We start from the raw sequence: 13,980 nt of genomic DNA on the forward strand, positions 1-13,980 counted from the left end.
GTAACTGTGTTACTGTGTTCCACAGACACAGGATATACAGGGTGCTGTTTGATTCTTTCTTCAGCTGCTTTATCTCCTCTACGCATAATATGTCATACATTTTCAGCAGCTTCTGCTCTGTAATTTCATGAGCAATTTTTGCTTAACCTCTAAGGTTAAAAAAAAGTTATCCATGTTAATTATAGGACAATAAGAAGAAACTTTTCCTCTGGATATTTATTACCTTGAATTGTATGGTGTGGACCTGTGCTGTGGAATGGAAAATAAGTGTTAAGACAGTAGAGATTAAGCATTTTGTGTACAATGTGGAGGTGACATAATCACTCTTCAGTAGAGAAGAAATAAAACAATTTTCAGCAGCTACTGCTCTCTTTCTTGGATTAAGCTTGTTTGCACTGTATGACAAACTCCACAGTCCAGACTACTTAGAGTTTTTCTCTTTTTGCATTAAGATTTTGTTGTCAGCAGTGATTGTCTGCTCTTTGCTGACCCAAGAGCAAACTGACCCTCAGCCAGAAATTCACCTCTCTGACTCTCTGTATGCCATATACCATGTCATGTTGAAGACATCTTCAAAGCATCAAAATTTACAAACATCCTGGAAACATATTTCCTCTCCTGCTTCTCATACTGTACCTTTTTTCCCCTTTTCACTTTCAGAGAAACCCTCTATTTTTCCCCTCTTTTTAACTCTTTTTTATGAATTCCGTTAGAGTTGTGGAATGTTCAGAAATGTTCTTTATAATATATGCTGTTCCCATACTACTATGTTAAGTCTGAATTATATGCATTTAGCGGGGGGGTTCTTTCAAATTCTCTGGCAAAATAGTTTGGACATGAGATTAAATGGTATAGTCAGAGCTATTTCTGCTCCAATTAATCTTTATATTAAAAGGTGTTTCAGAGAGTGCTGCAGAAGTGAAAATTCATCTTTCTGAAAATTGCCAATTTCCATCAGCATTGTAGCTGGCTAAGAAACTGTTTCTAGGACATATAAAATTAAACTGAAGGAATCCTTTTTCCTGACCTTCAAGCAGGGTAGTGTTACTAGCTTCCAGTAAAACCGCAGATGATGTATTTTGTGGAAATAAATTAAAAAATGATGAATTTAGGCAGACTCAAGAACAATTTTAGCAATGTTGAGAGTTATCAGGTTGCAGGACATTGAAATTTCTCATAACTTTCATATTTATCCTAACACTGCACTGGTCAACACTCAAGAAATTATGTTCTTAGAGACAACATTGACCAAAATAAAATAGAAGCAGAGAAGTTGAATTAGTCTGTTGACCTTGTGTATCTATGTCCTAATCTTCTGTAATGAATTACCTGTTGCTGCACTGCTCAGGCCAGCAGTGTAAGTCATCTTGTGTGTGGAGTCTCTTAATAATGGAATAGTTCAGTAAATTTGCAGGAGTGATAATCTTCCCACTGTGCCATCCAGCCCATCCATTTTTTCACATGCTGTGCTGCTTCATGTAAATAATCCCTCCTAAAACAAGACATCTCCATTTGCTGCTTCTGTGCCCAGTTGTGTTGACTAAAGAGAATGTGGAATATTTTTGCTCTTTGGTGTTTTTGCTTTGATTCTGTTTAAGGAGTTTATTACAATGATTTAAATTGAAATTCTGGTAAATGAGGTACTCTGATATAAAGTTGCAGTTATTTTTAATATTTATCTAGCAAACCACAGAAAGATTTTGTTTTGACTAATGCATATTTATGCTGCCCCAGATTGATTCTTTAGAGTATTGCCTGGTCATTTATTCAGTACAGCATCCATCAGAGCTTTGAAAGGTGTCAGGTAAAGGTTCTTGAAACTAACATTCAGGAACAGCTGTTAATGACATGCCCTTTCCCAGAGATCTTAGCTGTCTGCCTTGCCTTTAAAAATTAAATATTAGATCAGTCTTGAAACTTGAAGTTTTCAGTCTCTTGTTATATTCTTTGATACTTGCCACAAGCTTCTATTATAACTTTACAAAGACCTGTTTTTAGAAATTTATGGTCTCTCTTCATCTCATGATTCTCATTGTGAGAAAATAAGTTCTACTGAAAGCATGGGCATATTATGTGGCTCTTATTTGCTTCCGAAGCATCTAGTGGCTATCTTCCACAGGCTGTTGTGGAGATGGTTTTCTTCTCAGTGTTTTATGTTTTCTGTTGCTGAAGTAAGTAACGTGTCAGGCAGGAGGAGAAAAGGAAGTTATGCTCCTCTGATCACTGCCATATTTAAATGCCTGCTTAATGTAGTCTTTGCTAGTTTGAATAAGCATTCATCAATTTTCTGTGTGCTTGCCTGAAGGTGCAAGTTCTATGTCTTTAGGAAAGAGCTTTTTTTCATACTTCACTCTTTTCAGGTCTGAGTACGTAGCTATAAAATTTATATTTTGTGTTTGAAGGAATAAACGAGATCCGAAACTTTCATGCTTTCCTTCAACAGAAATGCATTCTGTGACAAAGTATTCTTAGCAATAATGTGACCATGAAGGTGCCCTGTGATGTACTCAGATCAGATGACTTCAGTAAAAATGTAGAGTAACTTAGAGAGAGAATTTAAAAATTAAAAATGCTGGAAACTTGAGGTAGTTATATAATGCATTTTCTCTGTGTGAGCCATATATTCTATCTATAATCTATAAAAAGAAGTAAATATAAATGTATAAACATGGATATAGGAAACCAGCAGAAGGAGATGGCAGTAAAATATATGCAAAGCTGGAATCTAACATAAATAGGGAGAATTAAGAAAAAGAGTGGCCTTTCCAAACCAGGCACACAGGAGCTGATGCTTTGGTCTCAGCTGGGTTTGCAGCTCTGCCCCAGCAAAGTTTGTAAGAACAGGATTGACAGCATCCTGATGGGAGTACAGCTGCCCTGCTTTGGACCACACAGCAGCTGTCAGCCATGCACACCTTTCTGGCTCTTCTCAGTACCTAAACCAGGCAGGTTTCATACTGGAAGAGAGTGCTTTTGTAATCCCTAGGCAGAGACAAGAGTAGAGCATTGGTCTTCTGGTTAGCTTTTAAAAGACTACCTCCAAGAATGAGTTAGGGCATGAAAGTGTTGGGATTGACATGCTGAGTACATTTTGTCCTTACCAACTGGTTACTGCACATTTGTAGCTCTAGTGTGCATGGTGTATTTAGAGCCTTGGTGCTGTGCCATGGTACCTGAGCTTTGAATCAGGGTGATCCTGATCAAGGTCTTCTTACTGATTACTGCTACTCAACGAGTCTGACTATGCAAGGCTTAGGAAATCAGTTTTCTTTTGTGAGTTGCTACTATCAGGAATACAGGTTAGTCACTGTAAAACTATTCCTACGAATAGAGAATTCATACTCTTGCAGTGCTGGCACTGAGAATTACCAGCATACTGTAACCTTAAAGCTGTGCAGAGTTTAGAACATTTGTCTGAGTCCTTGTGAAACAATTATTACCTTGTTAGTAAATTCATGACCTGACGTTTGTTACTGTCATCATAACAACCATTGTTCTAAGAAAGCAATATTCAAACCTGTACTGGTTCAATGCCTGACTCCTGGGAAAACACAACTGAGACTAATTTACAGTCTCAAAATATGCTGGGAATTCCTATTATTTTTCCTTGTGTTGCTCCAGTCTGTCCCCTTGAGGCAATATGAAGGAAAAAAAATAGGATAGAGAAACTGATATGTTTTGAGGAAATACAATTATTTCCTTAAAGTATTCTCAAGGCCTCTTTCATCTTTCAGATATTTGGGATAGAATACAGTGAGTGTGGGAAAATCAGAGCTCTGTTTCACTGATTTATTTTTTCCTTTAATTTTCAGTATGTCAAACTTAATTTTCAGGGTTCCCTTCTTCAACCATAAAAAATTAATCAACACCAATAAGCATAAAAACTTCTGATTTAAGTGATTCTTTAATTTTAAACTAATTTTTAAAAAATACCAGTTCATTTCTATTTTCCTGCTAAAGTGATCGGCATTATTTGAATCCTTTGAATATGTTTGAGTAGTTCTTTCATTTACTTATCATCATCATTATAGCCCTGGAATTCATTTCTCATTTTCGCCTTTTAAAATATGTCTATTATAAGTATTTTTAAAGTATCTTATTTGTCTGAAGGTTTTTCTCAGCTCCTTCAAATGACAAAGGAATATAGAATATAAGTGAGTCTTGGGTATTAATATGAAATAGTTTTCTGGATCTGTGTTTCTATCACTTCAAGGTTTCATCTTGAGATGAATGTTGCCTGGGAACTGAGAACCAGGAGAAAGATACTCCCTTACTAATAACACAGTCTTTTTATCTCTTATCCTTACCTTCTGGTGTTTTCTGTGTCTGGGGAAGCTGGCCTGAAAATTCGTAATCCTAGTTGTGAGACCAGAGTTGATAAATGTTTTCACAGGAATGTTCAAACAGAAAAGAGAAAGGTGGCCAGGATTTGTTGATATGAGCAATGGAGAACAAGTACATGAAGTAATAGTTATTAAATTACTTTGACAGAATATGTAGCTTCTTGGAAAGTATAAACGCAGAAATGAGTTGAGTATATCTGTTAGTAGATCTTGCACTAAAGGCCTACACTTCTGCATGAAGAGAAACCTGCTTCATATAGAATGAGATTTCAAATCTGGGAAAATGTAATTTTATATAGAATTCACTATAGTTTTACATAGGTATATTCCTAAAACTACTTTAGTATCTTAAGTGGGTGGGGGAATGGACTGTGTTGTTCATCATGAGATCATGACTCAGAAAAAAGACAATGGCCATTATGCCTTAGTAGTACAGCAGGAGGGAAGGGTGGGAGCACTTGTAAGTGAATCTGAAAGATTTGCCAAAAAGACTGTTTGATGTGCAAGAATTATGGACAGAAATCAAAACAAACAGTGAGACATCTTCCTGAAATACTGTCTGCATTCTATAATAATAATGATATTAATTGATATTCTCCTAGTGTATTGCCAGCTGATTCCCTTCATAACCAGTAGATCTCTCCAGGGTATATAATGAAATCAATCCCCTTATTGTTTTACTAAATTCACCTCACATACCTGTCTCAAATCCCCTCTGATCTCTAGCCTTATACAACCTGAAGTTCACCTTCAGAGTCCTTTGCAATTCTTAACTTTTTGTTTCAGTGCTGAGGTCTTTTAGGTCTTACCCTCTGAAGCTTTTGTACCCATTTTAGAGGGAATAGCATTAATTTTTTTTGGAGTAGCTTGTGTGGATTTGTGCTGAAAACAGTGTTGATAACACAAGAATGTTTTTGTTATTGCTGAGCAGAGCTTGCACAAAATCAGGACTTGTTCATCCTCCACTGCCCTGCAGTGAGCGGGCTGGGGCTGCACAAGGAGCTAGGAGGGTGCACAGCCAGGACAGCTGAGCACAACCATCCAAAGGGATATTGCAGACCATAATGTGTCATGCTCAGCGATGAAACAGTGAGGAAGACAAAAGAGCAGGTACTGCTCTTGCTTAGGAACTGACTGAACACTGGTCAGCTGGTGGTGAGCAATGAGTTTAGTTAGATTTTTAAAATAATTTGTTTTTCTTGGGTTTATATTTTTTAGGGGGTAGGAAAGGCATCTACTTTTTTCATATTAAACTATTTAGTCATATTAAACTATTCCAACACATTACTTTTCACACTTTTAGCATTGCAATTCTTCTTACACAGCAGGTCAGAAAGTAAGCAGGCAGTTGTATGTGTTCAGTTGCTTACTGGTTTTAAAAAGTTATATTCCTTCAATTCTGCACATAATTACCTTCCTTTATTTCTTGCACTTTCAACTCCATGTCTTCTCTCCTGCTTCTTTTAGCACTTGGAATGACCTCTAGCTTGCATTAATTTTTTTCTTCTGATCATTTTTCAAACTTTCCTTACAAACTTTCCTTACTCTTTCAGTGCGATGTGCTCTCCAGCCATTATGCCTTCAGTTAGCAATAAACTGATTCTTGTTTAAACTCCAAATTAAAAGATGAGGACAAAAGTATGTTGATAAGTGTTATATTATTTGCTTTATTTGTTTGGCTGTTGGACTGGATTAGTCAGGATTCTGCTTACATGGTGCTACAAGGTTTTCTGCAGTGCTTTGTAATGAACCTGCTGGTAATGCAGCAGTGTAGTTTTCTGAAAATACTGATTAATAATTAACTCTTTTTTTAATATGTAGGTCAAAATTGTGAATTGGTTTTTGATTTACAAGTTGATAATTACTTGGTAATAATATTATTAATTTGAATTTTTAATTTTGTGTTCTTAAAGTTCATCTATAGATAATTCACAAATTATTTTAAGCTCATTGCTAACATGCGTTAAATTTTGATTAGTTTCAATGAGCTTCATAGTTTTATTTTTCTATTAAATGGTTATACAAGTAGTCAGTGCCACTGGAAATTTTAAATTATGTATTAAAGGAGGTGGGTTGGTGACACTTAAATTCTTCATATGTTTTCCATGTGATTTTCAATTTACTTCAGGATATATTCCAGTATTTGCTTTTGGCTGTATTCATAGTAACTATTGTCTTTCCTCATCTAAAACCCTCAAAAATGCGGTATAATTTGACCAATACCAATTTAAATAAAAAAGATTAAGGGAATATTTAAATGAGAGCAAGTCAACATCTGAAAATATATATATAAGTTTTCAGAAAGCATTTATTTTCCTGTGTAATCCTTCTGCTTTGGGAAGCCACCTAGAATTCCTATTTCAGTACAACAGTGTGCTTTTCCTCTGGTTCTTTTTACATAACTGATACAGAAAGCTCTTATGCCTATTCATAAGACTATTTCTATTCTGAATAGAACATTAAGGTTTTAATTCTGTTTAAAAGCAGTGATTATAAGCAAAATTTAAATTGTATCTTAGGATAAATTTTAACTTCAGCAAATGTCTGTGTTCTGTTATGACAAAAATTTTCATATGTACAGGTAGGGGCATAAGTATAAATAAGTTAAATAGTTGAAAATATTGTATAATAGAACTTAATTACCATTTGCTAATTGTGTTCATGAATGTTATAGCCTTTTAGATTTTATATTGACATGTTGCATCTGTCTCGGCAACTGGCAGGAACTTTGGAAAATATTCTGTATTTTTCTTATCCATGTGTTTAACAGTACTCACATGGGAACCCCATGAGGTCTGGTAAAAAATCAGTGTTATCGCCTGCTGTCCACTTATGATTTGTAGTTTTATTATGACTGATAGTTCATTATTATTTTATTGCTGTTCTTGCATTATGTTTCTGATTTTTTTAATTCTCCTTCAAATTTATGTGAATGACATTGAGTTCACATGGCATTGTCTGGACTGCTTTTAGGTTGCCTACGTTTTGATGATTGTAGTTTCATGCAAGCATTTAGATTTTAAGTAGGCAATCCATGTTTGAACACCTGTTGGAAAAGAAGCACTTTGCTACATTCACAAAATGTAAAGAAATTACTAAGAACTGGGTTACATGTTTATAAACACAATAAAGAAGGTTAAGTAACATCTTACATTTTAATTATGAGATGGTTTCAGAACTGAAATGTAACATGAATTGTTTTCTCAGGTCTGTTTTAACTGATATGGCTCCCTTTCTGCTTGCTTTTGAGAGTGTAGAAATACAGGAACCAGACTGACATTAGTTTATTTACATGCAGAGCTTCAATTTCAAGGCCTGAAAGCTAGTAAAGTCTGCTTAAACTTATGCACTGACCTTGCTGTTCTGAGCTGTGTACCTACACTCCATCAGTAATCTCATGAATTTTTCACTTCCCTTTTGCTAAATTGGAAGATGAAGTAACATGGCAAAGTTCACAAGGGAGGTACAGGAAATGAAGTGAATCTTGGATACATTAACCTGTAAATTTTGAGTCCCTTATCAGGACACCTTAAATCCATTGATCAGGACACCATAAAATCCATTGATTTCAAACAGCTTAGTTCTGTGGGTAACCAGGATTCACAAATGCCCTGCCTGATTCTCTGCGGTTTTTTTCCCCTTAGTAACACATGGACTGCCAGAAATGAAATAGAATTTGCTTTATCTGTCTTCCTTGTTCCTCCAGAGTTTTGGTCCTGAACTATATGAGAAATGCAGGAATAATGTTCAAAATAAAATTGTAAAGTATTTGGCTAAAAAAAGGAAAGACTAGCTAATCTAATGCCTACAAGATATTGATTCCTTCTCTCTTTGTGGGAGGCAACAACGCTGTTTGGTATTTTGAAAAGATTCTGCATTTTTTCATAATGTCAATAAATTGTGAAAAGAGGTTGGTTACAATACTATCTTGTCTGAGCAGGTTTTGGCATTGTTTAATGCATTTATTAGGGATAAGGAAGGAGGGCAGAAAGGTGTACTAGGAAAGAGTAAGTCTCTCTAGTGGTGATGCAAAAGAAAAATTCCAGTGTCTTGGTAATATAGTTGTGAGATGTAGTGTAACTGTTAAAGGCATCACCACCTGATGTCATGAAGATTGGAGCAGCCACAGACAGCGCTTCTTGGAATAAGTTGACTAATTTCTGACAAGCTCTGTATGACTCCTGGAAGCTCAAAGTGCTACTCAATTCACTTCCTATGAGCAGCTTTCACTGCACTGATTGTTCCTTGTGCTGCAGTTGTAAAACAAAAAAAGCTGTAAGGAGAGATGCTTATGAATTGTAGGCACTACTGTACCTTGATGGCTCTGTATGGAACCAGTGCCTTAGAAAGATAGTTTGAAGCTATCACCTTTCCTTATGGATAAAATACCTAAGCTCTCCTGTAGTAGTCATATTATATGCTCCTTAGCTTTTGAGCTGTAGAAATACTGACTACAACCTGAGCTCTTCCAGTTAATTCAGTATAGCTGTATAATTTCTGAAATTTCTGTGTTGGTAACACCAGTGCTAACTTGAATTGTTTTGTACTGCACTTGTGTTGGCTCTTAGACAGTTGAGTTCTGACTTCTCAGAGGGATTTTGATTGAATAGTTGTCCATGACACTGCTGTGTTTGCGTTCTAAGGTTTTTAAGGGAAAGAAATAAATTGAAATGTAAGAATGGTGTTTCATAAGCTTCAGGTATGCTAACCCATTTTCAGTATGAAAATTGAACCTGAAGCAAAGTTCTTAATTGGCCCTTCTGTTTACCCAACACTACTGAAATTTGGCACAATTCAGTCTTTTCTTTTCAGCAAAAAAACGCTCTGTTGTTACATTTTCTCCCTATTTTGCTCATTATAAGCATTGTTTTAGTCCCCTCTACACTATTACCTTACACTCCTCTAAGTTAATTTAGAGGGACTGACTAGCACTGAACACATTTTGTTGTGGGCTAATTGGCTGGCCTTGTGTCAACTCTGGTGCTCTTTCTGTCATCTAGAAAACTTCATTTACCTTGCATCATAGTGCTATGGGTTGCCTCTGTCGCAAACCACATCACCCCAAAAAAAACCCAAACCAAACCAAAAAAGTATGGTAGAAAAGCAACATAGAGATGTGGTTATGTGGAGAAGAAATGTCTGTTTAAGGACAAATTTGGAAAGATTGGTCAAAATGTGACTTATAACTACAGAAGGGGTTATAAAAATTTATAAAGGGAAGATGAAGAAAAGGAGTTACTCAGTGAAACATCATGAAAAAGGGTTAATTAAAAGCCTATTTTTAATAATGAATTAAAATACAGGCAAGAATAATTGAAAATTAGTTAGCAGAGATAAATATAAGTTGTTTATTTATTGTATTGTGATGTCCTGGAAGTAGTTGAGTAACTAGCAACTGTTAATGTTTGAGAACTTGCAGGACAGACAAGTTGAAAAGAGTTTGCATTGTACCTTGCTGGGGCTTTTAGTACATTAAAAAATTACCCTGTAAAGGACTGTAAAGTACATTTGACACATTACCCTGCTGCTGAAGTGGCAAGTTAAAATAAAAAGAAGTGCAAATGCAATAGAAATGTATGTATGACATGGTAATATTTCTACTTAACTGTGGATGGGACATGTTGTTTACATCTGGGTGCTGGAGAAGTTTTGATAAATACAAAATTGTGATAGTAGGAAACAAAAGTCAGTGAAATTACCCAAGGTTTGTAGTGTGAGTTCTTACACTGAAGAGTGAGAGCAGTTGTTTTCATTCTCACTGCAGCTGAGACAAGATCTTGTGGTTTTTATTTTTTAATTTTAAACATTGGGAATACAATATTAAGGATAGTAGAACAATAGAAAAATATTGTCACGGATGTTCTCTGTTAATAGTTTCTCGAAATAACTGGAAGGCAAGTAGGCAGAAGGCTGTCTGGACATCCTTGATTCTATTTCAGTAGATTAGTGTATCTGCTAGTTGATTAGTTGAATTATTCTGAAGTCCTGCATTTGGAGAATATTAATAAATAAAAGTGACACTGCTCTGAGGGTGTGGATGTTGAAAATATAGACAATTTGCTGTCTTTCATCTTGCTGTGTTTAATCATTATCATTCTCTTAGCTACAATGTTTCAAGCTCAAGACCCTCTGCAGTGTAGACAGCACTACTTATAACACCCTTCACTAATGTTTGTGTAAAATTTTGTAATTACATCAATATTGCATCATGCTGATTAAGTGTAGTTTCGTATTTAGAGTATATCTCACCTTAATTCCATTTCTTCTCTTACTGCTTTTTCCCCCTAAACTCACAGTGTTAAATTTTCAGAAGTGATTATTAAAACATAAAATATTTTTGCATGAGAATATAATTGGTTTTGGCTCTTCATGCTTAATAGTGTTAATTTTGGTCTCTACTTGAGAATGGAGTGTGAGCCAAACTATTTTAGAGGACTTCATGGTTTTATTTCTTCATAAAACCATGATAATCTTCCTCTTCCCTGAATTATCTTCTGTAATATGCCATACCAATGACTTCTTAAATGTCAGTAAATGGATTTTTCCCCCAAATTTTACATTTCTCTGGTTTCATTTCATTTTTTTTCTTGCTCAAATTTCTAACATTTTTACTCTAATGACCTTTTTTTCCATACTCTGTATATTCATAATAAGCAGATGGTACCAGGGGCTAGCTATTTCTATATGATCATTGCAGGCCCTAATCACACTCTTAGATGGCAGTCCTAATATTTTGTGACCACACACATGGTTGTGAAATAAAGTTTCACTACATTATCCAAGGCAGAGAGGCTGCACTGAACTGGTGCATTCTTAAGCAGGAATAACCATCTTTTAGTTAGTCCTGTGGTGATATTTCTATGAGACTAAAAGCAGGTGAGCTGCACATGAGTGAATATTTTTGGAATTTTTTCTTGTAAGAGACATAGTTTGGTGAGGGAAAGTCTACATATATTTAAATTCCATATGGAAAGATAATTTTACCATGTTTCATGCATTTGTTTACCCTCTGTGAACCCACACATGACTTTTGAACAACTGGGAGTTGTCAAACCAGGCGAGGGGCTGTTGGGAATAAAGAAATCATAGAATAGGTTGAGTTGGAAGGGCCCTTTTAAAGTTCATCTGGTTCAACCTCTCTGTTGTGGGCAGGGACGACTTCCATTAAATCAAGTTGCTTGTAACGAGTCTGCATTTCTTTAAGGTTAGATAAATGCAGGGTGTCAGAATTACTGTTCCATAAAATGCTGACAAAACTGGAAAGCTGTATCATGCTATCAGCCCTCATTCCACAAGCACCTGCATGCCATCATTCATTTCTTTGTAAGGATTTGATGAAGCTTTAGATGGTGAGTGGACTTAGTAGACATAACCTAACGCATTCTCTCACTGCAGTTTACACTCAGTAATATTTTATTTTAGTCTTGAAAGGTTAAAAATTACTAAAATCTTCTAAGTAATTTTTTCCTTATTGTTTAGCATCCTCATCTGTAGGATGGCTGAGTACTGGTTCACAGGTGTCACACACAGTAAAGAAAAAAACCCCATAATAATTTACTTATCCAGTTAAAAATATTCAGGAATCTGAATCACTTGTCAAAAATGCATGTAATTTCCTGTTGACAGCAAGTTCCACAACACTGATGGAAATCTTACATTTTGCTATTTTAGGATAAGAAACAAGACTTGTTAACTAGTGTTTGTTCAGAAGTATGAGGCAAAATTTTTTAAATTAGTATGATTTCTTACTAGAGGGAAAGTTATGCTCTCTTAAACTTCTGGCAGAGCAGTAGAAATTAACTGTATACAGAGTATATATTCACATGTATTTATGTATAGTGTAGTCTTCATTTTCTTGCCAGCCTATTCCACTTTTAAATTGATTTTACTGCAAGAGTCTATTATTCAGCCTACATGTTTCTTTTCTTCATGTGTTCTCATTAATACATATTGAAAAGGGATAAGAAAGGTACTCTGGGATATAATATGCAGGATTTTCTTTAGATCCCTTTTCCATTAATATTCAAAGAAAATCTGATATTTTTTTACATAAGAAAAATGTTAGGGTTTTTTTGGACACAATTCCATTTTTTGTTAGGCTCTTTGTGAAAGACATTTTTGGTAGAAATTGAGAATACTTGCTTCCTGAAAAAGAAACCCTTTCTCCTGATGGTACAAAATAAAACAGAAATATTAAACTCCCTGCAGTTCAAGTAACACTAAGCTATACATTAAACATTCTTTCAGTATTATAAAATATTAATAATATGCTTACCCTTACAAATAAAGATTTAATTATTCAAGTTTTTAAATGAAATTTTAGCATGTTCCTGTAAATTTCCCAGCTGTGATAATATATGTTCATGTATTATCACAGTGTGGCTACCAAAAAACCTGTGAATAATTTAACCTCACTTTTTTTTGTTTTGTTTTGTATTTTGTCTTTCAGAAATGAATTCCTTTATTGCAAGAAATTGTGATTATTTATTGATTCAGAAAGAAAACAGACTGATGTTCTCTTGGGTCTTCTGAACAACATGTAAGTGAAAGTTTCCTGTAACCCTGATTATGTCTTCAATTTAGGTAGTGATTAGTATTTGATTTTAGCACAGAAATCTTTGGTGAGAGATGTTTCTTAATGTATTTTTTTTATCACAGCAGCAGGTAAGGTACAGTGGCAGGTTGTCTGAGGGTAATACCTTTTGGAAGATATTTTTATCCTCTTGTTTTACTTTGCACATTAATATTCATCAAGTTCTACTAATCATTTATATGCTTCATAGGTAGGTTCATAGCAGCACAAGTTAAAATCCATCATAATTGTTAAGCAAAGCTCTAAAAAAACCCCCAAAATTATACAGGGCCTACCTGGTCAGCAAAATGGTCTGGCACTAGATAAATGCCTTTATTCGTTAACTTCCCCTGAAAACAGCAGTATTGTGACCTTTTCTGGTAGGAACTGCAAAAACTCAACTACATAGTGGCTGACAGAAGTGTAAAATCTGATTAGAATTTTCAGTTTGTAGGAGATGCTAAGTAGTATTAATGACCTTCTCTCACTTAACGCACTAGTACAGAAAGGGAGGCTAAAAAGGCCGTTTGCTCTTTCCCAGGGCAATGTGTGAGGAGCAATGTTGCTTCTCAGTAGCAGCATGGTTTCTGGTATTGCTAATGGAACAAGAGTCTTAAATTTTCTTTTGTTGATGTTTGATTTCATTGCCATAAGCATTTCCTGCCTGATGAAGGCACAGTTCTTGAGGTTCATGTTGGATCTCTGTTATTCATTTGACTTTTGGAAGGCTAATTAATTCAGCTTTGTTCAAAGAGTTGTCTTGGTCTTTTCTGTGCATAGACATATGTGGGGACAATTCTCCAGTGTTGGGAGACTGAATATCTGTCATCGAAACAGTCATGCACTCGCACAGAAAGAGGATTTTGAGCATCCTGGTTTTCAGTGTTTTCAGTATGATTTCTGTCACTGTTTTTAGAAATGCTCTAGTCCACGAGTAGAATAGATGTCACTGGCTGAGGTGATGTGCCATATCTAGTGACTAGTCAGAACTTAAATGTGAGGTTTGACACTCAGCAAGCAAACTTGTCTTTGCTCACGTGGACTTTCCAACAACTCTAAAAGTAA

General features: G+C 35.3%; 1 protein-coding gene across 11 annotated transcripts in view; it reads left to right on the forward strand.

Moving 5' to 3' along the window:
• Positions 1-13,980, forward strand: part of LRRC4C (leucine rich repeat containing 4C) — a 490,575-nt gene that overhangs the window by 196,148 nt on the left and 280,447 nt on the right. For all 11 annotated transcript variants that reach the window (XM_064424956.1, XM_064424957.1, XM_064424962.1 and 8 more), the window contains one exon: positions 12,793-12,882. The gene's annotated coding sequence lies outside the window, so the exon portion shown is untranslated. The remainder of the gene's footprint in view (positions 1-12,792; positions 12,883-13,980) is intronic.

Source organism: Passer domesticus, chromosome 6, assembly GCF_036417665.1.
Source record: "Passer domesticus isolate bPasDom1 chromosome 6, bPasDom1.hap1, whole genome shotgun sequence".
NCBI lineage: Eukaryota > Metazoa > Chordata > Aves > Passeriformes > Passeridae > Passer > Passer domesticus.